Source organism: Sciurus carolinensis, chromosome 1 (assembly GCF_902686445.1).
Source record: "Sciurus carolinensis chromosome 1, mSciCar1.2, whole genome shotgun sequence".
NCBI classification, from domain to species: Eukaryota; Metazoa; Chordata; class Mammalia; order Rodentia; family Sciuridae; genus Sciurus; species Sciurus carolinensis.
In genome coordinates this window covers 36753752-36780158 of record NC_062213.1, presented here as the reverse complement: position 1 = coordinate 36780158, position 26407 = coordinate 36753752, and positions in this window count along the sequence as shown.

Sequence of the window (26407 nt, the reverse complement as noted above, 5' to 3'; positions counted from 1 at the left end):
TCCACACCCCCCAGGATGGGAGTCAAGAATCTGCCTTTGCAGTCTACCTTGTAGGGGCGGGTGCAAGTGTGTGGCCAGCACTCCACCATCAGCTGCAGCCACAAAGAATTGCTTTTTAGAAGACAGAGAGGTAAAGGGGGTTCCATGCAGAATTCGCTGTAGTGAGGCCTGGTGAAGGATAGCAGAGATACCCAGCTCTCGCAAACAAAAGAGTGCTAGGGTTCCAGAGATGGAACTTACTTGGTGGTACCAGCAGGGGTGCCTATGCCCAGTGGGGGCCACACCAGGCCTCCATGGAGCCACGGTATTGGAATTTGTGGATGGTTCCTGGCTGCGTGGTCTCTAAACCTGACTCTGTTCCTCCTAGAAATTCTAGGAGCTCTTTAACGTCCTGTTAAAGCTCCCTTTCTGCTCACCCTAGCCACACGGGGCTGTGTTGTTTGCAACTGAAAACCTCAAAACACCATGTAACCAAATAAGGGTTGCACCAAGAAAATCGAGAGAAGGGAAAGATCCTCTGGCCTGTGAGAGGATTTTTTTTAACTTCTCATAAATTCAGAATTTTAAGTAAGTGAAAGAAATTAAGGCAACCATCTGCAAATTTCGCCAGGCAAAATAAACTGACAAATTCTTCCAAAAGACATCTGGGTTCATTGCAACAAGTTGAGTTAGCACAGGGATACAGCAATTGCATTAACATAAAGTTGTGTCTACACACACACACACACACACACACACACACAGGGAGACTGCTACTTAACATCCAAGGTTGTACAGAATCAACCTAAATCTGCAAACAGGAAGACCTGCTGGTTGAACCTCTACAGGACTCAAGTTCCTGATTTATAGTTAAAAACTAAGCAATTATTTCCCAGTGGGTATTAAGATCACTGATACATAAACAGGATATTTTAATAATTAACTGGATAAACTAAATTCTAGACACTGTTAAGATTTTATACAAAGCCTTTTTGTAATTCCCCAAAGTCATTTCGATACCAGAACAGTTTATACTTCAAAAAGAGGGCATCTAGCAAGAACCATTGAAGTCCTATCCTTCTGCTTGATGGAAAATGGAAGATAAAACCATCCTGTCACCAGCTTTCTCAAAAAGATGCAAATCTTATTAGCAACTTCATTTCATTTCATTTCATAGCACTGTCTTTCAGGATTAGAACTTTAAAACCAAGAAGATCTAGGCCTTTCCCAGCACTTTGGGTGTCTTAGTTCTTCAGATTTGTCATGGACAAACAAGAATACAATAATGGGCCCAGTCTGCTTTACTGGAGCTTCAAAATCTTCATTACAGATGTCCAGTTACTTGAAATAAATCTGGAAATGGTCAGTAATGACAGGGGTTCTTCTTGCAGGGACAGCGTTCATTTCCACTTCTGGTCCTAACATCTCAGTTGTCGCTGGAATCCACACAGCCCCATTCCCCACCCACTTGCTTTACTAGGGTGTGAGTGTTGATCCCTCTTAAGGGATGGGCAAAGATCCAGGCCTGACCAATCACCCTGGCTGCCATGTTTGGTTGAAAGATAAGCATGTAACTGGCTCAGGTTGATAAGAACAAAACCTAGGAACTTCGTTGTGACTAAAAGAGAAGCTCTCTGCTGGGGTGTCTGAACTAACAGATAAGCCTGCAGCTTGTGGTGACATCTTGATATCATGAAATGAGGACCTGCCTATGGATGAAACCAACCCACAGGAATACAGAGCCAAGAGATGGCAAGAGATAGATTCCTGATTCTATTTACTTGAGACCCTGATCCAGTCAAGCCTTTGCCTTTACAGTTACATGAACCAATCTCACTTTTTTCTAAGCCCGTTTGAATTAGGTTTCTGTCATTTGCAACTAAAGGTAAATAGTTTATATGGAGTATAGATATAGGTTCTTTTAAGTTGAGACTTTATGAAGATAACAAAAATGTTTATTGAATTATAAAACAAGTTAGTTCCAGAGATGTTAATTTTCTGCCGTGAACTACTTCTGGTTCCAGTATGCACTGCCTTACCCACTATCCCCTGTTCAGGAAAACGGCGCTGGGGAAGTCAGTGCATGAGGCAGCCACAGATGGGCCCAGGATGAACACCCAAAGGTAGGTGATCACTTTGCTGGTAGGCTCCAACGGCACCTGTGGCCTTGGATCAATGAGATAAATCAAAAGGAACCTCTTGCTTTACTGGTCAGAGCCAGGAGATACTGAGGGAGACCAGAGCCTCAGGCTGCAACCTTATGGGTTTGGTTGACCATACAGAGGCCAAATGTAAGATGAATTAACAGAAGACGGTAGGACAGAAAAAGAGAGGGGCTAACTGAGCAAAGACCACATGGCCTCTGAGAAGGAAGATGACTCCATTCTCAATTATCTAGTCCTATGTTGTGGGCCCCATGAGCCTCAGCTACACTCTGAGTCAGAGTCATAGAGGACCGTCCAGGGGCAAAGCATCAGTGGTTAAAAGACCATGGCTCCACAGTGACACCAAGATGTGAGTCTTGACTCTCGCTTACCCCTCACGTGCCTTCGGGCACATTCTCTAAGCCTGCTCCTCCTCAGTGTAATGGGATAACACAGTACCTCCAGGGTGGGGAAGAAGATTCCATGGGATACTATATTCAGAACAGCGTCTGGCACATAGTGAGGAAAAAGTCATCACTGTTATAATGAGCCTCTTTTCCTCGAATTAATTTGACTAACATCCCAGTCCTGGTCTTCTGCGAGGGCCCGTCTGAGCAACGATTTACTAAATGGTTAGCTTACATATCAACATATTTTCATGCAATACATATAAAACTATTAACACATGGATAAAGCTACAGTGCAAAAAGCCTCTTCAGTAAGGGAAAACTCCAACCATGGGTGGCATAGGAAAGTGTATCCCATGTGTCCAGACATGTGGCCCAGCCTCTACTCTGGTCCTCGCTCTTGCAGCCTGCAAGGAGCCCTCAGGACTAGGTACTTTCCTAAACCAGAGCTGACAAACCAACTTCCAAGGCTGTTTTGCCTCTCTGTTGCATTCTGCCACTCCAGCTATCTCTGCAGTTCCTGTTCTTGCAGGGGAGGTGCCCAGTATACAGTGCACGGACTCTGCAAAAGGTGCAGATGCTGTAGAAACGGGAGAGTTTCCATAGACTTTGTAGTCTCTCAATACAAAGAAAACAGCTTAGCCAAGTCCAGAAGCCTTCTCTCATTACTCAAACCGCTGTCCTATGATTACTTCCTGTTTCAAGTGGGCCCACCCCTTCTGAGGTTGGAAAAAAAAAATTCACCTAGAGGCTAGAGTGCTTTACTCTTTAACCGTTTTGTCTCCTTCTGTGAAAAATACATAAGCAACTGTATAGAATTTGTCCCTTTCCAAATAAGTACTGTTTAATCATCATGAACTGCTGATCTGTGTCTTCCGGCCCTAAAGAAAGATGATACAAATCAACTTGTAAAGAATCTTTCTATTTTAAAAAATATATATGTTTCCACAGGAAAAAAAAATTCACGGAAATTTTATTCTTCAAATGTGTTTCCCAAAATGCATTCAGAGTAAGAAGCTAGGGCTGGGGATGTAACTCAGTGGCAGATCACTTGCTTAGCATGCATGAGGTTCAACCCCTAGTACTGTTTAAAAAAAAAAAAAAAAAAAAAGAACAGAAGTCTGATTCCTTGAGGAAGAAAATAAGGGCTTTTTCACTGTGGCCCTGACATACTAGGTTTTGCATTCTTTGCTAAAAGGCAATAATCAAGGAATTCAGTCTATACTCCCAAGGTCTTTCTTCCTCTCCTCTGGTAAAATCAGGACATGAATATTTTAGTACAATTGCTACTCTAAAAATCGGAGAACTGAAGTACTCTTAAAGTTCAGAAGAGGGCTGAAAGCTAGAAGACAGAACATGTTCTGTACACTACAGATTCAGGCACAAGGACATCCCAGGCAGGCATAAGCTCATTTTTGATCTCAGAGCCAGTCACTTGACTTACAAGCTGATCATGTTCTAAGTTTCTTCCCAAATTGGAAAGTTGAGAATTTGGCATGTATAGCAATATGTAGCGCCGACTTATGTCACCCGAAAGGGGGCGTCCTCACCAACCAGAGGGTTCCTGAGAAGCCACATGGTTCTGTCCTGATGATCCTGTATAATCCAGCTAACGCTTGTGACCTTTCTTTATACAGTTAGAGTTCCAGATAATGCAGAGACTTGTACCACCTCTGACCCTACAGGATTGTCACCAGTGCCAAACCATGAGTGGTGGCCAAGGCTGTCCTCTTTCTCCTTACTCCACCCAGGCTGACCTGCTAGAGGAAACCTCAAGTGGTTAAGAGAGGGGCAGGAGGGGTCTTTCCTGCCCCTCTTCCTGGTCCCCACATGTCCACCCACAGAGACAAGAAAGCAGGAACTAGCAGCCAGCAGGGTGGAGCCCAGGGCTGCAGAGCACAGGAGGGGGAGGGCAAGGACCCGCTGAGCCACCGCTGGCTAGCTCTTGCCTCAGCTGGGACAGCGTGCAGCTAGCCAGTTGCTAGCTAGTTTCCAGAGTTGTTGCTAAGTGCTATACATAACGCAAAACGTAAATAGTTACGCTGCACAGTTTGGAATACACAAAAGTACACATCCATCAGCTGGGGGTGGGGACTCTCTAAAGTTTCTAGGTTTATTTTTAGATCTTGGTTGACCAAATGAGTAACCCAAATGACCAAAGGAAGACAAGTTGGAGCTGAAAAGCACAGTTATAAACAGAAGACACAGACACCCAGGATCTCCAGGCCCATCTTAGCTTATAAAGTATGCATCAGCCTCATGCTCAGGTGTTTTAAAGACTTCAGAGGAGTTTTTCAAATAGGATCCAGCATTCAACGCACTCGAAAAACCCGCAGGACTGCCAACACCTTCCACTATCACTGGAGTCAGCGTAGAGTGAGTGCAATACAAAATATTGATACCCCTCAATAGAAGGCTGAAGTCAATAAAAGAAACTAAAGCCATGCAAAAGTAATAAGTATAAACCTTTGAGGAAAGGAAAAGTGCTTTCTTCACCTCATATTCCCACAACATCTGGCACAGTGCCTCAGACAGAGCAGGCATACAATAAATGTTTGTTAAATAACAATTATGCAACCGGAAGAGCCCTTATTTCTAGGCAAACTTCCTGAGATTTTCCACATGGTGATCAAGGTAGCCAACCAGAATAGAAGTTTCAAAGATAAATTTATCACTAAAAAAGGAAATTGGAAGACCAGAACATAAATCATATAATGAGCGAACATAAAATAATATAATGAGTGAACATAAAATAACAAAAACATAATATAACATAATAATCATTGGATTGCAAAGCAGGAATAACCTTGAGTGAACTACTGAGATTTGCTTGGCCCCTTCAGCTGTAAAATGAGATATTTTCGTGGCCCTCCCATCTGGCAAGACAGCAGGATGAATGAGCATTCCTACCCCCAGATCCAGATCCATAGCAAAGATCTGGGACCCAGGGAAATCAGGTTATTCTCAGTGTAATCACCTAGTTCCAAGTAAATGTAAAATCTTCTTTCCCTTAGAAAAAGACCTTCTGATTGCAGAATCACTAGTTTATAGTTGAAAAAACACGTGCATGAATAAGAGACATCATTTGCTCTCTAGAATTGGAAAGTTTTTGTTTGTTTTTAAAGCACCATTCAATAAAAGATGATAGGACAATTGACTAGTAAGTTAAAGAGGAAAAATAATCAGTGTGAATCCTCATTTCCTCTTCACTCTACAACAAAATTAATTATAGTTTGATTAACTAATATTTTTTTGAAGCTAAGCATTTTTTATAATCAGCAGACTACAAAGCTGAGTTATTTTAGCAAGCTGTGAAGCAGCAGAGCAAACTATCCTATCAGTGGAAGAAATTGCAGGGGAACATTAGCCCATTCGACAATGTCAATCTGTGTCAACTGATCAAGCAATGTGTTGGGGAGTTATTTCTAGGAAATGTGCTAAAGATATTTTACTATATGTTTTTGAAGATCTTGTGTCCATGATATATATTTTAAGTGACAAAGCAGGGTACAGAATAATATCTTTACTATGGCTCTAAGATATCATTAGTATCTGTGAAAAGACAAATATTTGTCCTTTGGTAACCATGGGATATTGGGTTCAGGGTTCCCAATCCCCATGGATACCAAAATCTGCAGATGCTCCAATCCCTTATCTAAAATGGTGTATTATTGGCTTATAACACATGCATGTCCTCATATATACCTTAAATCATTTCTAGATTATCCATAATAACTAATGCAATGCAAATGTTATGTAAGTAGTTGTTACACTGTATTGTTTAGGGACTAGTGACCCAAAAAATGTCTGTACATGTTCAGTACTGATTCAATTTTATTTTTCCAAGATTTTCCATTCAAGTTTGGTTGAATCTGTGGATACTAACCTGTAGATATAGAAGTTCAACCTTCTTTGTGTGCACAAACACAGAGAAAAGTAGAGAAACCGACTAGGGCCTTTATACTGGCTCCCTGTGAGGCAAGGCAAAAGAGATGAACCAAGGGAGCTTGGCCTTTGTGTATCTGTGTCCTGCGTTGTTTCTTTCATTTTCACAAGCATATATTACTTTTGTAATATGGGTAAAAAAAAATTTTAACTGATATGAAAAATATCTGAGAGCAATGAACATATAACTGAAAATTAGGAAAAGAAGAAATGCAACTAGTGTAGAATAATACCAAAAAAAAGGAAAAAAAAAAAAAAACCCAGCGACATTAGTAGTCAAACAAACACAAACAGAAAGAAAGCATTTTTGGTTGCCAAATTAATAAAAAATATTTCAAAATGATTATAGTCAAGGCAAAGGAAAAGAAAATGAAATCAACACAACACCATGAGTTGCTCTAACCCATTTGGAAAACAAATTGACAAAATGCATTAAGATTTTCAAAACTTTAACCTATTAAATCCACCAGAAATATATCCTAGAATATAGTAATCATAAATATAGAAAAATAGTCTACAAAAATTATAATAGCAAAATTTCTTTTTAAATTTTGACCAAATGATCAAAAATGTAATAAGTAAACCAAGGTATATGCATTCAATAGAATATTATATATCCAATAAAGCATTGTCTAGAAGATTATAGAATAAAATGCAAAGTGCTTGGAATATACATGAGAAAAAACACTTAAAAATATGTATAAACGTGACTATGTAACTAAGGAAAAAAATCTCTGTTAAGAATAATGAAAAGAAATACTCTTGGTTACCTTTGAATATTTGGATCGGGGTGATTTTTTCTCCTCTTTTTAATTTTCTATATTGTGCGGACTTTATTTTATGCCAACACCTAACATTATCACTGGGGCAGCGGAACAGAGGAAGTGGTGCCCAAGGTCTGAGGAACATATTCTTTAAAGGTCTTCCTGTTGCTTTCCCAAGCCAACTTCAGAGGCTGGGGCAGCTTCTGATTCTCACTGCTTGTCCTTTGGCCCCATGGAAATGGGCGTCATGTCTTCCAGAGGGTGAGGGTGGGAAAGCCGCATCACAGACTTCCCACATCCCCAGCTTCCCCTTCCAACAAGTCACAGAGCAAAATCCCATCAAAGAGCTCTTACCCTAACTGTCCCATTAGAACACTCAGTTCCAGTTTAAAGAGACATGCAGGAGAGAGTGTGTGTGTGTGTGTGTGTGTGTGTGTGTGTGTGAGAGAGAGAGAGAGCGAGAGAGAGACTTCCTCCCTCCTTTCCCTGTCCTCAAGGGCAACAAGATAAACTCTAGGGTAATGATGCAGCAATCTGTCTTCAAAAACTAATAGAATAACAATGCAAAAGAGTAAGGGCTAAAGGAACCCCAGGCAAGATACTCGCATGTGGAAGCAACTTTAAATAACATTCAAGCCCATCTCCCTGCTCAAAATTGCCATATCATACAAATTAATGATCTCAGATCCTTATCTATAGTATTTCACCCCTAACCTAACACTAAATTAGACCACACACGCAATGCTGAGATAAACATTCAAAATGCCTTATGCAGCACCATAGATATGTATTGTATGTAAATGATATGCAAATGTAACAAAAATCTTTACATAAAGATAGTAAAAGAAAATACCCCCAAATAGTAACTCTGCCTGCACCAGAACATTTGAATTATGCAAGGTAACCCTACAGTTATGTTCCTAAGCGTATAAGGGTAAACTAGAGATTTTAATTTCAGGACTACAGTAAATAACCAAAGGGTATTCACCATTGAAAGAAATTTCTGAAATGTTTATATAAGCAAGAGCATTTTAGTAAAGAAAATAACAATCCTCCTGATTTATCTCTTCAGTAAATCCAAGTACTTGCAATATCTTACATAAATTGTTTTCCGAAAGGTGGGCACACCTGTCCCTTTGATATTAAAGAGCAGCAGCAGGATTTTTGCATGTGAGACACCTTGAGCTTGCAGGTTGGAACCCACTGAGCCGTCCCAATCCTGGTGACAAGCCAGGGGGCAGGTACTTCCTGAAGATGCAAGTCCAGGGGGCCTCACAACTGCTCAGTGTCCATACTAAGACCCAAACCAGGTTAACCTGGCTCCAGAGGGAATTTGTTCTTTCCACTACAGAACTACAGATTTCCTCCACTTTCTTTTTTTCTTACACCAAAAATATCCCTTACCTCAGCTTTGGACAACCTATGAAAAAACAACAGCTATCCACTAACAGATGAATAGGATCATCCATACACAGAGTCGTTCTGAATGAAGAAGGTACCAAATAACTGTATCGATTTTCAAAAAATTAAACCGTCCCCAAATTAGAGCTGCAGGAAGGAAGCTATACCTGGTCTTCGATAGTAGTAACAAAACTAAATAAATAAATAAACCGATTAAACAGTCTAGTGGAGAAAAAGAAAGGTATAGAAAGACCTAAAAATAGTTCCCATCTTATCTCTGCTTTAATAATAGCAGATTAGCATGCATTCTCTTGGAAATGTCACCCAGGCAACCAGAAATACAAAGACAGAGATGTTTGGGAAAATACATGTATATAAATCTATTTTTTGCCATCTTTTGAACAAAAATGATCACTACCATAAGAAAAACTTAATTAGAAGACTATGTATAGATAGAGAAGAAAGTTGTGTTAATAGATACTGAGTACACTTTGGTAGGACAACAAGATACAAAAATAGGTCTCTAGGAGGCCCTGACCCATCACCTCAAAATTGGGCCAACTATCTGGTAAGAGCATTAAACATATTTTTCCTATGTTTTTCAAATCTCACATTTTTATCTCATAAACCAAAGGTAGGTTCATTACTTTGTAAAGAAAGGTAGGCTGGCAAATTTTAAAAATGCATTTGGAAAACTACCTATGTTCCACTCAATCAGGGTGACAAAATGTCACTGTTTGCCTAGATTACCTGGGACAGTCCCTGCTTGCCAGGAGTGTCCCTGTCGTTCTTTTGTAACTCTTAGAAGGTGCTCCTCTTTCCCTCTGAATAGGTCCTGGTGGGAATGAAAAAGTATTCAGTCACCTTATATTTAACCAAGAATTGTATTTCTTGAGCACTAATGATGTGCTACCTATTAGGGTGAAATGTAAGATTAATAAAAATGAAAAAAGAAGACAAGAAAAAGAAAATTATAGGATGGGAACAAGCTTAGAACAATCTAGTTGAGAAGACAGAAATAACACCTGGAAATAACAAAGAAATGGTGAAAAATTGCTGATAATAGGTACAGTCTTAGCTCAGCTCAGAGACAAAGTAGAGAGTGACTTCCATCAGGTGGGTCACTCCAAAGAACTCATGACAAAAGCAGCCGTGCTTCGGGAGTGCTTCCTGTATACCAGGCACCATGCCAAGCTTCATGCCATGTGATCTCACTTAATGCTCAAAATGACCCTGGAAGTGAAAACTATCAAATTTGCCCATTTCACAGATGAGATAACTTGCTCCAAGTCATCTCAGGGAATTCCAGTGTCTGACCACTGTGGATGTAGATAACCTGTGCTATTGTTTGGATCTGGAATGTTCCTCCAAAGCCCCTGTGTTAAAGGCTTAGTTCTCAGCCTTTGATCCTATGAGGAGGTAGAGGACTAATTGTGGACTCTCAGAGGTGGGGCCTAGAGAGGGAGATTCACCAACCATGAAGGTTTACTTGAAGGTCTCCCAGACACTAGGACCCAGCCCCTTCCTCCTCTCTCTTGGCTTTGTAAGCCAGTTTCTTCTGCCACACTTCCAGCCTAAAAGCAACAGGGCCAACCAACTATGACCTGAAACCTTCAAAGCCATGAACCAAAATAAACCTTTCCTCTTTTTAAGTTGATTATCTCAGACATTTTGTTATGGTCATTCAAAACTGACTAACACAACTGATTTCAACCCTCCCAGAAGCTTGTCTAGCAGACCTACTTGTTACCATCAGCTTCCCTTTCTGCCCTGCAGCAGCACAAGGTGTAGTCAAACCCTGGCACAGAGTTGTTGGGTCACTTAGGACCCAGGCAGGAAACTAAAGAGGCTGTTCTTTAGTCCTAGTGAAGAGTCCTAGTGAAGAGGCTGTTGAGAAAAAAATAAGAAAGGATTTAAACAAGTAACGGAGGCAATAGCAGGAAGCCATTACCACCCCTCAGTCTGAAGGCATCAGGGCACAGCGTGGCTAAAGAGACTCAAAGAGGGTGACTGTCTAGACAAAACAGTTGGCAGGAGCTGTGGCCCATGGCACACAGCCAACCTGCAGCATGCAACCTAGCAGAGGGAATAGGAGAAGTAGATGCCCACCCTTGCCCACTTTACACCTGCTGGACCTACTAGTGGTCAAATCATACTCAAAATCAGAATATGAAAACAGCCATTGATGCCAACAGAGATTGCTTCTCAGGGCACACTGCCAGGTGGAGCCAACCACAGGGATGCAGAGGGCCAACAGAGCTATCCAGTCCACTGGCTGTCCCTTCCTCTGCAGGGGACCAAAACAGAGGGAGTTGGCCTGGTCACTCTTTGAGAGATTATGTACCAAAAGGCAGAGCATACCTGTGAGGCTAGACCAGTGTCCTGGGCTTTCAGCCTGACCAACCTGAAATTCTTCATATTTTTCTAAAAAGGGGCCTTGCATTCTCACTGTGCTCTGAGCCCCATGAATTACCCTGCTGGTCCTCTACAAGGAAAACCAATTTCTTCAGCAGACGTAATTAAATTCTGGAAATATCACAGTATTCCAGATACACCATTCAAACCAAAAGGATCCAAAGTAACAATGATGCAATAGAATTACTGATATAGTAGCATATATAACATGATAAAATGGAGGAGCCTGTTACCTTTCTTTTTTTCTTTCTTTTCTTCTTTTGCTTTCGCTCCTTTGAAGTCAAGCTGTAAAATGGCTAAGAAACCTAAATTAACCACCGCCTACAGAGAAACAGACCTTAATTACGACCGCCTCTCTGTAGCACCTTTTGAATGGGTTTTGGCTCTTCCCCGATGTGATCAGTGAAGACAACCAAACAGAATAATTCATGCTCTGGAGTGGACTCACCTGCTACACCCCATTTGATGGGATAGAGCCTTCAAATTAGTTCAGCAATTGACCTTGCCTGTGTTCCCAGTGAATGAAGGCCCCAGTTCAGGACGTAGTATTGAAAATATATGGGTAAAAGTTCCCCTGATGGGCCAACAGCATTTGCAAATAATATTTCTAAGATGCTTTCTAAAAGCCTAGAAACTTGAGACTCTATGGCTTCTACTTCTCTTTCTTGAATGATTCCAACATCCGTAGCCTTCCTCAGAGTAATTATATTTCTGAAAGCATTTGGGAAAACCCCAGGTGAAAGCCAGACGGGCCGGTGGCTCCTTCCTCCTCTTCATTCCCTGCAGGGCCATCCAGCAAAGTCAAGCACCAAAGTTTTCAGCCAAGGCAGAGATCAAACTGGCTTTTGACATCCTCTTTCACTCATTCCTTCGCTTTAGAAATATGGGATAGTAGATTTTGTTTTAAGCATTTGGATCTTTGGTTGTTTAATACTAGAAAAAAATTTTAAAAGAGCAAATCAAAAGCATTTACAAAACCTTTACTGTGTCAAGGAAACTAGTATCCCGGGGGTAAATAAAACCTAGGGGCGCTGAAAGGGAGAGAATCAGGAGTTGCAAAGTGTGCACTCCAGTGAAATCAAAGTGAGCTCTGCAGTGGAATCAAAGTCCTGCCCCTTCCCGCCAACCCCATAAAACATGCCGGAGTCCTAATATCTGGAGCTAGAAAAATGTGTCCTTATTTGGGAAAAAGATCTTTGTAGATGGCAAGTAGGTCAAGGATCTTGAAATAAGATCATTCTGCATTCTGCAGGTAGGCCCTAAATCCAATGACAAGTGTCCTGACAAAAAGAATTCACCGAGTCAGGTGTGGTATGCTCACCTGTAACCCCAGCTACTTGGAGCGACAAGGAACACAGCCTCTCTCTAGTTCACCATCTTGGATCTCCCAACCCCAGCTACTTGGGAGGCTGGGGCAGGAGAATGGAAAGCTTGAGGACAGCCTGAGCAACGCAGCCAGATCTTGTCTCAAAGGAAAAAATTTTTAAGGGCTTGGGGTGTGACTCAATAGCAGGGCACTTGCCCAGCATGCACGAGGCCTAGATTCCATCCTCAGTACAGAAGGAAAAGACAAAAAATGTTTAAAAGATGCACAAAGAGAAGAGCCCAGAGAAGAGAAGCAGCAATGTGACACAGAGCAGAGCTTGGGATGACGCAGCCTCAAGCCCAGGAACGTCCACAGTCACCAGGAGGAAATGAATTCTTCCCTAGAGCTTCTGGAGAAACCTGGGCCCTGCCAACACCTGCATCTCAGAGGTGGAGCCTCCAGACCTTGGAGAGTAAGTTTCTGCTGTGACAAGCCCCCAGTTTGTGGTAGTTTGTCACAGTGCCACAGGAAACAAACATAAGCTCTCAGCCCCATCTCTCACTCAGGCCTCGGCTTCACAACCTCGGGGAGTGGAAAATATGAGGCCTTCCCAAGCAACCCCTTCCGTTTGCAGTGAACCTGGTTCTGGCCTCAGAGGAGGTCTAACTACTTTTCCCCTGATGCAGGGTGTTGTGTTTGGTGACAGTAACACCACTCCCACAGAATTTTTTCAGGTCACAGAGTCCCTCTGCCATGCGTGAGGGTTAGGGGAGCCCACCTGTCCCACACTAGACATCAGGTAACTCCCAGAGAATCAAGACACACAGGTCTGGGGGAACCTAACATTCCAGATTCAGCCAGAAACACAGAAGAAATGCCCATTACTTCTGTTATTTGGCAGGCTCCAAATTCTAGCTTCAAAATTTACCAGCTCCTGCCCCACCCAGCTCCTCCCTCCTCCTTTTGTTGGACCACAGAGAGTCCCTTCTGTGACAAGCTGTTTTGCCCTCTTGCTTCTGGTCAGTTTGGCCAATTGGGAGGCAGGAGCTGCAGCAGATTAGAGGGTATTCATAAAAGTAGTTAGGGATTTATTCCCCTGGACGTCTCCCTGCCAGGCCTCAACTCAGCAGTGGCCCTGTCCCTCCACTGCTCCTGCTGCCAATTCTTGCCATGCAACTCGCCTTCCAGAATCTTCTTTCTTGGGTCACCCATTCAGGGCTTCCATGCATTGCCAGTCACTTTTGGTGTTTCCCTGAGCTTTGCCCTCACCTTACCTGTGTGCACAGTCCCTTCATTAAACTTTCCTCAGTTCCCCATGTTGAGTGTGACATCTGCTATACTCCCTCCATTTGGGACCCTGGAGGATACATAGGGTTTACCAGAATTGACTGAACTAGTACTGAGAGTACCTGGAGGCATTGCTATCATTATTACTAGTGAGCCCAGTCACCCTGTCTGAGGAGCCCTTGACTGCGAGGGTCCACGGTGCCATATTTACTTCCCTCCCCAAGTTCAATACCACACAGCATGTTGACAAACAACACTTTCAGTTGTATAGATGTGGAGAAAGCTGTTAGGTTCTCCTCCATCTGGAGAATTAAAAGAAGCCCCTAATTCCTCTGCTGCCTTCCTGTTCTCTCCATCTCTAAGGTCAGGATCCTCCTGATCATGTTATTGCTACATGTACAAAACTCAGTGGCTCCCCATGCCTGCAGAATAAAGTTTAAACTCCCCCACTGGTCCTGATAATTCAATTCCAACCTACCTTAGAGAACCTATTCAACACTTCATGCCCCTTAGGAGATGATTGTTTATAAAAAAGGAAAAATAAAATACCTAACGTCAACCAGGATGTGGAGAAATTAGAAACTTTGTGCCTTGCTGGTGGGTCTCTAAAATGGTAGCACCATGGAACACAGCATTACCACAGGGTCCAGTTATTCTACTTCTGAGTATAAACCCAAAAGAGTGAAAGCAGGAACTTGAACACATATTTGTATACCCATGTTCATAGTGGCATTATTCACAATAGTCAAAAGGTAGAAGTAACCCAAGAGACCATTGACAGATGGATAGAAAAATAAAGGTGGTCCATACATACAGTGGAATATTATTCAAACATAAAAAGGAAGGGAATTCTGATGCAGCTGCAACTCCGATAAACCATAGGGACATTATGTTATGTGAAACAAGCCCGTCACAAAGGGACAAACACTGTATGCTTCCACTTATATGAGGAACCTGAAGTAGTCAAATTCATAGAGACAGAAAGCAGAATGATGGTTACCAGGGACCGAGGGACAGTGTGGGGGAGCTGTTGAAGGTATGGAGCTTCAGTTTGGGAAGATGAGGAAGTTCTGGAGGTGGGTTGATGGTGATGTTTGCTCGACAATGTGAAGTACTTAATGCTGCAGAACAGTACGCTGAAAATGGTTAAAATGGTAAATGTTATGTTATACATTTTTAACCACAATTGTCTTTTAAAAAATGTATTCAAGAAATATTTACTCCTTGCCTATCACACAAAGCACATCACCAGGGCTATGTCAGTGAACAAAATAAAGGCCACTGTCCCCATGAAAGGGGCTCAGCTCTCCTACTTCCCCCACATACTCCCGTTCTCATCAGTCTGTCCCCTATATTAATTCCTCAGAGATGGGGGGCTAGAGCCTGTTCATCCTGTATCCTGAGAACCTAACATGGGGTCAACCATGTAGGACCTGCACAAAAAGATTGTCTGAATAAGTGACTAAAAATCCACCCAGAGAAGGGGTGCTGGTCTTTTTCCCTTTATTTTATTTTATTTTATTTATTTATTTTTTTTTTTTTGCCAAATCCTCTAGGCAGACAATACTTCAAATTTCTGGAAGTTACTTAGCTGTATTTTCAGGAATAGATAGAGTAGAGTGATGCACTAAAGTCCCTTTAATATTCTATTCACAAATAATTCTACTAAGTGCATAAATTACAGGATTCAAATCAGAATCATTGTTTATTAGCTGCATGACCCTAAGTAAATTATTGAGTGCTCCTAAGCCTGTTTCCCCTATCTATGAAGTGGGAATGCTAACAGAATTATAGTGAACATCTGTTGTTTTGCATTTCAAAATCTAGGGACCCATCTCCTGGTGACAGTATCACAATTTTTCTGGCAGAGAAACATCCCTGCTCCTACTTCTCAACCTATAGCTCAGGGATGATGTTTCAGTCAGCTTTTGTGTCTCTGAGACCAAAAGACCTGACAAAAATAATGCAGAGGAGGAAAAGTTTATGGTATTCACAGTTTTAGAGGTCTCAGCCCACAGACAGCTGATTTCATTGCTCTGGACCTGAGGTGAGGCAGAACATCATGGCAGAAGGATGTGGAGGAGGAAAGCAGCTCAGGACATGGTCAGCAGGAAGCAGAGAATGAGCTCTGCTCAGGAAAGACAATATAAACCCCAAGGGCATACCCCAGTGACCTACTCCCTCCAGCCACACCCTATCCTCCTACAATTATCACCCAAGTAAATCCACATCAGTGGATCAATCCACAGATTAGGTTAAAGTTCTCATAATCTAATCATTTCACCTCTGAACATTTGCATTTTCTCACATATGAGCTTTGGGGGAACATCACATATATAAACCATAACAGCCAAAACATGTGACCAAACCCAAACCTAGTAATATGTGGCACCCCAACACAGGAGGAGACTCAGGACCCAGGCAATATTCAGGAGCCTGAGCAAGCCAGAGAATTATCAGAGCAAAAATAACGTTTCTTTTTGTATAAAATAGTTTGAGTTTGAGTACAACAGCATTGAGTCCCAATTTAGAAAAGCATCTCCTGAAGAAGTGACTGCAAGGATTAAATGAAGTACCCAATGTGAAGCCTGCACAGTGGACTCTCAGGAAATAGCAGTTGTCAATGTTATCTGTAGTGGGCGTTCACTGATGCAGTGAAAAGCTCCTGCCTTCTTCTAGGACCACTTTAACTCATGATCTTTGTCTCTGACTTCTGCTTTTATTGTTCTCCAATGACTCTGTCTAGGATAGGAAGGGGGACAACAAAATCTGTCTGCCACTACCTTCTAATCCCCCACTGGCAGACATCTCTAATGGACCCAAGCATTCTTTCCTGCTGAGCCTAGAACAGCCTAGATTCCTATTCAACCCAACTTTTCAGGTAGCCACTACCAATCAATCAGAAATGTCATGCAAAATGAAACCGATTTGTCTGACTCCAGTCTGACAAATGGCAAAGTCTTTCTCTAAAGAACAAGGTAGAGTTTTCGATATGGTCTTTAGCACATATTCTTCTTTGCGTTTGTTTTGTTTGCAAGCCTTTAAAAAAAATAGTATTTGTTATTCTCTCAGTTGTACAAAAACCCTTTTCTTGAACCTTGAAACTAGACTGAGGCTGCCACAGGAAACCAGCACATCTCATCCACCTCTGCATGGCTCCTGGGAGCCAGCAATGGTGTGCTTCAAGATACCTGCCACCCCAGCCCTACAGGACACATGGAATTGCCTGGATAGTAACACAGGAGCTTTGATGAAAGATTTCCTGTCCTCATCAGAACAACCCCAGGTGAACTGAAATCCAAGCTATAATCCAAGGAAGAGCCACAAGGTCCATGTTTGTTATGACTTTCCTCTCCTGCTTCCAGAACCAAATTTACCGCATGACCCCTAAAGCACTGGACTTCCTTCCCCAGTCAAGTTTATGAGAGAAATAAAGAAAGAGAAGTTTCAATTCATAACATTTCTCCATTGTTAACCTGCCCCTCACAATTAAAAGAACACCCCTGAAAAATTTCAAGATAGTATGTGATATTTCTTCTGAACAACCCTTGATATTTCCCAATGTTTTTTAACGGAGAGAATTACTTATAAAGATTGGTTTGGTTCTCCTATTACTCTCCATGTATGATTCTGGCTTGAATGAAAAGGACTGAATTTTACTTGACCGATGTTCATTTATTCATTCAACAAACAATTACCTACAATCAAAATCCCCCTCTCAAGGTACTTGCAGGAAAGAAGACTGAGGATGAGCAGAGAGCTAAGAGGGTAACGTGGCAGCAGCTCAGCCACCATGGGAGGAGAGAGTCCAGAGGTCTGCTGAAGGGAAGCAGCTGGGTTGGGAAGAACAGACAGAACGGACCAACAAAGGAGGTGGGAGATAGGTCCTGAGACCCAGTGGCTTGAGCAGAGGCTATACCTGGGGAGGTTTGGAAAATGAGGCTGATGAGATGAGGGTGGGATCATGAAGGTCCTTGGAGTCCAAACTTTATCCTGAAAGACACTGCAAACCTCTGAAGGAAATTAATCAGAATGACTGACTTTGATTTTTGTTTTCAGAATGAGTGTCCACGGTTTGGAGAATGATTTGAAACAAGAAGGTCCTGATTGGGAGCAACTAGCCCAGCCTGAAGGTAATTGGAGCCATGCAGACAAGAAGGATAAGGGTCTGGACTAAATCAGTGAATGCGGTGACAGAGAGAAAGAGGCATACACAACAACAATACAAATAATAAGAGCTCACACCTACACAACACTTACTCATGACAAAGCATGACACCTAGTGCCTCTGCGTATCAGCTCACTTAATCTTCACAGCAAACCTGAGATAAGTTGGTTCCTACTAGCAATCTCACAGACAGATCAGGAAACCCAGAGGACTTAAGTAAGGAGTCCACACTGGTAGTTGTGCATGTTTAAAGCCAGACATCTGACTTCAGAGTCCACACTCATGTCCACACTGACTGGCCTCCCAGTGCAGATATAGACAGGGGGTGCTCAGAACTGGACTCTGAGAGGTGAGACAGGGAAGACTCCAGGGCAATTTCCTGGAACTGGCTCGTGTGCCTGAATATTGCCTTTCCATTTCTTAAACCTCCTGTGAAACTTCTCCCCAAGTCTGTCCTTGATCCCCCCACCCCATGCACCCACACTCCCACCACCAGCCCCTCTCCTTGTCGGTCCTCGCTTCACTGCCTTGGCCATGAAACGCGAGCCTCTCCCAGTTGGAGAGAAAACCTCACAAGTATTGCCAGTTGGGTGTGGGAAAGCCCTGACAGCGCCGCCGCTCTTGGTAACACAGCGCCTCGGGTCTGTTATTTTCAATCAGTCAGAACTGGGAAAACTTTGGGCAGGCTTGTGTGGTTTCCTTCTCAGAGAGCGAGACCTTGGCAGCCCCACTTCTGAGTGTCACACTACTTGCCTATAGCGGACCACGCACCTTCAGTGGCAGCTGGCGTTTAAGGACAGAACCGTGCACCCAGCTGACCTTGTCTGGGCCTCCAACACACCCACCCGCAGGAAAAAAGGGACCCTGGCGGGGAGATCCTCAGAGAGCCAAACGGCGTTCTTTCTCCCGGCACAAAAGTTAAAGCAAGCATCTGCAGCAAGAAACTTGTGTACTATTTCCTGCGGACAGGGAGACCTCCTGCCCCTCCCGGGCTGATACAACCCACTTTGCACATCCTGCTTCTCCGGGAGCTAAAAATAAACCGGTATGCACTGAAAAACACTCAAACACATCTCCCCAGAACACCCTTCCCGAGTCCCCGAAGGCGAGAGACGAGAATCTTTTGGGTTCCGAGTCCAAAATGCAGACCATTTCCCTGCTGGGTTCCAGCAGCGCCTTTCGGTCGCGGCCACAGCCCCCTCCCCAGGCGTCCACTCCTCGCGCCGGCCTCCCGTGGCCTCTCCGGGCCGACTCCTCAGGCCTGGGATCCAGCGGGTGCCCTAACCCGCAACCCCGGACCCCCGGGAGAGATGCTCCAGATGTCCCCAAGCCACCAAGCTCACGAACGCCCCCTTTCGACCCAGCGCGCCCCCAGGCTGCTTGCCTGCCCCGCGCGTCTCTGCGCTCGCTCTGCAAAGTTGCTCTCTCCCTTTCATCCGCCCACCCTCAGGGTCTTTGATTTTGTTTGATTTCCCCTGAGAGGTGTCTGCGGAAGGACAGGGAAACTGCCAAGGTGAATGGCATCTGGGAGGAGGCTGCAGGAAGCAGGTTCCCAGAACCGCGCTCCTCGCCCACCCCGGCTCCCGCCGCACCCCAAGCGCGCGGGTCCCCCCAGCTGTGGCTCCCGGCGCGGGCGCCCCGGGCACACCCGCCCTGGCTGCAACTCCGACCGGCTCTGGCTCCCCACAAGCCCAGGGAAGGCGCTGCGACTCACCGCCTCGGCCGCTCCCGGCGTCTGTGTCGCCGCGAGCGAGGCGGCGGCCGCAGCGGCAGCGCCTTCCCTCCGCCCTCCTCCCCCTGGACAGCACGACCGCCAGCCGCGCCCCCCTCCCCAGTCTCGCTCCTGGCGGCTGCGGACCACCCTCCCCACTGCAGCCCCTCAGGCAGCCTCTCCCGGGAGGCGGGACTCCAGGGTGCAGAGGAACCCAGCGGAGGCTCCGAGGGTGCAGGTGCATTGTCGCCCCCACCAAGCCGAGTCCCCTCCTCCTCGCCCACCGCCCAGGCTTCTAACCAGGTAGCGGCACTTTCCAAGGGATGCCATCTGCTTGCCTTTTCGGGTGGTGGGTAGATCAGATTCCACCTAGAACATTTGCTTCCAAGCTTCGATTAGGGGGCCCCTGGGGTCCCTGCGACCCTGCAGTTAAGGTTAAGGGAACCTTGGAAGGTGTTTCAAAAAGGCTTTCAGTCGCCTTCCTTCCTCTGGACCCAACGGGCCCACAAGGGAGGGGGCTGCTCATGTTTCCACCCAGAGCCTTCTGTGAACAGTCTAGGGGTGACTTAACAAAAACAAGAGGGGAACATCTGAGGAGCCTCGTTTTCCCCCCATTGCCCACTGCAGAATGTCACCAAACTTTCCATCTCAACTGAACATAATGAGAATCAAATGTCTTGTCAGTTCATCAACCAATATTCATTGAGTGCCTGCTGGCTGTCACACATGTTCCTGTCTTGCTGTGTTGGCCACTCATGACCTCTCAAAAAGTCACTGTAACTTCTTGTATTTGGCAACCCCAGTGACATTTCCAGAATCCACAGAGGTCTCAACAGCAACTCATCTTCCTCAATTAAAAAAGTTGCTGGTTAAAAATAACAGCTGTCATGGCACTGTGACCTGACCATGCTTGTTAAAGTGATTGCGAAGTCCTTTAATATGACTGATGATAGAAATGACAGTTATCTTTAGGTCCAAACTGTCACTAACACAAATTTGAACATCAAGTAAAAGGTTCACCTAACTGAAACCATCCTTCCCTAGTTCTGCAGATTACCTTCAATTGGAAAACAAAAATTTTCTGATAGGCCATGAAGCCATTAACAGATACTAAAAACTTGAATTGGATTCACAGCTATGCCCAGTGGTTTGCCTACCTGGACATACAGTGGAATCACTTAGGGAGTTAATTATTTTTCATTTCTTAGTTGGTTGTTGTTGTTGTTTTTATACTAGGCCTGGGCCCCACCCCCAGAGATTGACTTAACAGCCTTGACTGGTATTTGCTATATGGGCCCTAGGAGACTCTGGGGTGCATGCAGGGTTAGAAAGCACTATGAAATTAGTCAACCAACAGAGTGTGAGACTGTGGAACCAGATAGTTTTGATACAGGAAAATGTCTGAGCAGGTATTGCAAATTCATATGTTCATAAGGATAAAAAGAGGCAGCAAGATCCTTAGGTGGGTCTACGGGGCAAACTGGAAGGGCACTGCTATGGTTTGAGTGTGTTCCCCAAAAGTTCATCTGCTGGAACCTTAATTCCTCCATGTGGCAGTGTTGGGAGGTGTTTGGGTGCTAGGAATGGAAACTTCACTAATGGATTAATACCCTTCTCCTGTGAGTGAGATTTGCTCTCTAGGGTCTGGACACACTACTGCCAGTGTTATTATAAAGTAAGATTATCCTTGTGTTTTATCTCTTTTCAGCACCACTTGCTCTTCTGTTTTATTTTGTTTTGTTTTGTATTTTTCTACCATGAATCGAAGCATCTCATGGCCCTCAACAGATGCAGCTGCTGGATGTTGGATTTTCCAGCCTCCAAAACCATGAGCCAAAATAAGCCTCTTTTCTTTATAAATCACTCAGTCTCAGGTATTCTGTTATTGCAACAGAAAACCAAATTAAGACCATTGCTCCAAAGAGGGCAGCCTCATTTTTCCATGTGGGAAATAGAAGTCCAGTGTGGTCATAAAATTTTTTTTTAATTTATTTTGGTTTGGATTTTTTTTCTTTTCTTTTTTTTTTTCTCTAGCAAAACCAGAAATCCACATTTAATGTGAACTCCTCTAACTTTAAAATAGTAACTCATTTTTTAAATATTTCATATGTTCTGTAAGCCAAAAAAGAAGAGTGGGTAGGCCACAAAATGTTCCCTGGTCATTAGTGCATCATCTGTGGTCTGAACAGATTCTGAGGTTTGGGGGTAAAGCAGCAGGAAGATGGCATTGCTTAGGGGTGGGGATTCCTCTAAGAAAGAGAGAGGATTTAAAATATGCTTTATCTACAAATTTTTTGTAATTTTGATTTAATAATCTCTGCTTTAAGAGAAAAGAGCAGTTTCTTGAGATGTAATTCATATATAGTAATCCCCTCCCATTCAAGATTTTACTTTCCTCTGTTTCATTTATTCAAAGTCACCCCAGTTCAAAAATATTAAAGGAAAGTGCCAGAAATAAACAATTCATAAGTTTTAAATTGTGCACCCTTCTGAGAAGCATGATGAAATTTCATGCCATGCTGCATTGTCCAGTCATGAACGTGAATCCATTGAATCAGCCCTTTGTCCAGCGTGTTCATGCTGTATAAACTACCCATCCACTAGTGACTTAGTAGCTGTTCCAGTTATCAGGTCAACAGTGGTGGTATTATAGCACTTGTGCTCAAGCAATGCTTAATTTATTTAATAATGACCCCAAAGAGCAAGAGTAGTGAAACTAAGGAGGCACCAAGGCACAAGGACATATAGGGGGAAAAAAATCTGTGGTTTAAAGACTACATTGGGAGTCTTGGAAGAGCTCCCTAAGGAAATGGGGAACTACTATACTATGCTATTCACTTATTTAAAATATGTACTTTGGGGCCTGGGGTTGTGTCTCAGTGGTGGAGCGCTTGCCTAGCATGTGTGAGGCCCTGAGTTTGATTCTCAGCACCACATATAAATACATGAATAAAATAAAGGTCTATCAACATCTAAAAAAAATTTTTTTAATAAAATAAAATATGTACTTTTAATATTTTTAGTATATATACAGAGTTGTACAAACAATGCCACATCAATTTTAGATTTGATATTCATCATCCCCAAAGAAATCCCATACCTATTACCACTCACTCCTTTCTTCCCCTCAATCCCTAGGCCCAAATAACTGCTCATCTATTTTTTTATATACATAGGTTTGCCTATTCTAGACATTTCATATAAATGGAATCATATACCAGGTGGAGTAGCCCACACCTATAATCCAAGTGACTACAGAAGCTGAAACAGGAAGAGTTCAAGGTCAGCCTCAGCAACTTAGCAAGACCCTGTCTCGAAGTAAAAAATAAGGACTGGGATGTGACTTAGTGATTAAGCACCCCTGGGTTCAATCTCTGGCACCAAATAAATGAATAAATTAAATAAATAGAATCACACAGTATGTGGACTTTGTGACTGGCTTATTTCACTTAGCATAAAGTTTTCAATATTCTTTCATGTTGCAACATGCATCTATCCTTCCTTCCTTTTATGAACAAATAATATTCCATTGCATTGATATATCATAATTTGTTTATTCATTTATCAGTTGATAGACAGGTTCTTTCCACTTCTGGTCTATTATGAATAGTGCTGCTATGAACATTCATGTACACATTTTTGTGGAGATATGTTTCCATTTCCCTTGGGTATAGACCTAGGAGTGAAATTGCCAGGTCATATGGTAACTCCACATTTAACATTTTGAGAAGCTGCCCCACTGTTTTCCAAAAGCACTGTTCCATTCTGCATTTCCACCAGCAGTGAATGAGTGTTCTAATTTCTTCACTTCTTCACCAACATTTGTTGTTTGCCTTAATTTTAAAATTATACCATCCTAGCAGGTGTGAAGTGATATATTGTTTTTATTTGCATTTCCCCAATGACTAATGATGTAGATCATCTTTTTATAAACTTCAATCATTTATATTTCTTCTTTGGAGAAATGACCATTCAGATCCTTTGCCCATTATTAATTGGAATATTTGTCTTTTGTTATCCAGGTGTAGGGGTTCTTTATATAGTCCATATATATGTCCCTTATCATTATATGATTTATCAATATTTCTTCCATTTCTGAAAGTTATCTTTTCATTTTCTTAGTGGTATCCTTTGAACATGAAAATTTTTAATTTCGCTGAAGCATATTTATTTACATTTTCTTGTGTTGCTATACTTTTGGCAAGAAGAAAGGCACTCTCTGCTGTACCCAAGAGCAAGTGGAGGGACTGGGAGCGGCAGCCACAGTGAGTTCCTTAATCTGAGGAAGTGAGAGGAGTACTAGCAACCTGGCTCCATGACCACAGGAAGAGTGCAAAGCACTTCTAGGTTTGCTCCAGCAACTGAGAGCATTTCCACCAACCTGAGATGACGCATGAGATGAGTTCGGTACAGTGGGAAAGAGGAGAGTAAGAGGCAATGTGACCAAACAGTAGCAGGGCAAGTGCATTCATAACTTTGCAAATCAGAATCGAGAATGCAAAATTTATTTCACAGAACTAGAAAAAACAGTCCTAAAATTCATTCAGAAGAATAAACGACTCAGAACCGCTAAAGCACTTCCAAGCAACAAAAGCAATGCTGGAAGCATCACCATACCTGACTTCAAATTATACTACAAAACTATAGTAACAAAAACTGCATGGCCTTGGCATAAAACAGACACATAGACCGATGGAACAAAATAGAAGACACAGAGACAGATCCACACTGATATGGTCATATGACCCTTGACAATGTTGCCAAAAACATTCATTCTAACAAATGATAGTGGGAAAACTGGTTCTCCATATGTAGAAGAAGGAGACTGGAACCCTAACTCTCACCTGTACGAAAGTCACCTTGAAATGAATCAAAGACCTAGTAATTAGACCAAAAACTTTGCAACTCCTAGACTAAAACAAAAGGTCAACACTCGAACATATAGGCACAGGCAATGACTTCCTCAACAGGACTCCTAAAGCTCAGGAAATAATGCCAAGGGTCAATAAATGGGATGGCATCAAATTAAAAAGCTTCCACACAGCAAAGGAAATAATTAAGAATGTGAAAAGAGAGCCTTCAGAATAGGAGAAAAATCTTTTCTAGCTACTTTTCTGATAGAGGATTTAGATCCAGAATATATAAAGAACTCAAAAAACCACCAAAAAGCCAAATAATCAATAAATGAGCAAATGAACTAAACAAACACTTCTCAAAAGAAGAAACACAAATGACCAACAAATATATGAAAAAATGTTCAACATATTTAGCAATTAGGGAAATGTAAATTGACATTTCATCTCACTCCAGTTAGACTGGCAGTCATTAAGGATTCAAATAATAATAAAAGCTAGAAAGGATGTGAGGGAAATGAATACTTTCATATTGTTAGTGGGATCGTAAATTAGTACAACCACTTTGGCAATCAGTATGGAGACTTCTCAAAAGACTGCATGGAACTACCTTGCGACTGAGCTGTCCCACTCCTCAGTATGTATCTTAGAATTAAAGTCATCATACTTACATGCACACCCATGATACATGGGTACATGCATATCCTTGTCTATGGCAGCACAATTCACAATAGCCAAATTATGGAACTAGCCTAAGTGTCCATCAACAGATAAATGGATATAGAAAATGTGGTACATACACACAATGGTGTTTTGTTCAGGCATAAAGAATGGGTAGAACTTGAGAGAATCATTTTAAGTGAAATAAACCAAACTCAGAAGGTCAAGGGTCATATGTTTTCTGTCATATGAGGAAGCTAGAGAGGAAAAGTCGGGGGGAGAAAATAGAAAACAGACTAAGAAAACAGAGAAAAGGACAGGGAGTCAGGGAGAGAAAGGGGAAATACTAGGAAACAATATTGACCAAATTATATTGTTATATCATGTGCATGTACAAGTAGTGAACAATCAATTCTGCTACTATGTATAATGATAATGCACCAATAAAAAAAATAAGAAAAACAATAATGTTTTTTCCAGTTTGAAATTTATTCAAAGAATGATAAAAAGTTACTAAAGACTCTTGGGATTTATTTTTTAACAGGCAGAAAAATTCACTTTCTTAAGGAACGTTTTATAGATGTGCCACTATCAAGATCCAGAGCAGTGTGTTCACTCCAAAAATGTCACTTGCCCTTGGCAACCACTGCTGTGATCTTCGCCTCTGTAGCTGTGTCTCTTGAAGGATGTCATATCAATGGAATCACATAGTACATAGCCTTTCAAGTCTGACTCTCTTCACGTAGCATTACACATGTGACATAGATTTTTGTTTTTGTTTTTATTTGAGTTCCAGGTTTATTGGCTAAAAACAGTAAAACATCACCAGAAGTGCAATATTTTTCAAAGACTTTTGATTTCAAAGATATAATACTCTTTTGCTCTTATGTATTATTACTTTGCTGGTAGAAAACTGGTCACATTTTTTTCAGTATCCATAAGCTAATTAACCTACTTGGAAGACAAGAGGTTTTGAAGGGAAATTTGCTGATGGAAGGCAATCTAAAGAACTCTCCTTGAGTTTCTTAGAGATTCTTTTATTGTAAATTGAGGATTTTTGATTTTATAAATGTAGGGGATACAAAGTGATATTGTAATTTACGAATACGATGTGGAGTAATTAAATCAAGCTTCCGGCACCGTGGGGCCCTTGATAGGCAGAGCTCAGCACCTGCCTGCATGATGCCTTCCTGTGCCCACAGTCTAATCGGGAGACTCGCTCGCCAGCGGAGGCACGGGCTTACTCCTGCTCACTGCTGATCTCCAGGGTCTGCCCACTGAGTTCTAAGGGATTCCACTCTGCTGGAGATCAACGCTGTATTCTTCATAGCCACCCTAAAAGCCCTTCTCTAGATTTTGCCCACAAA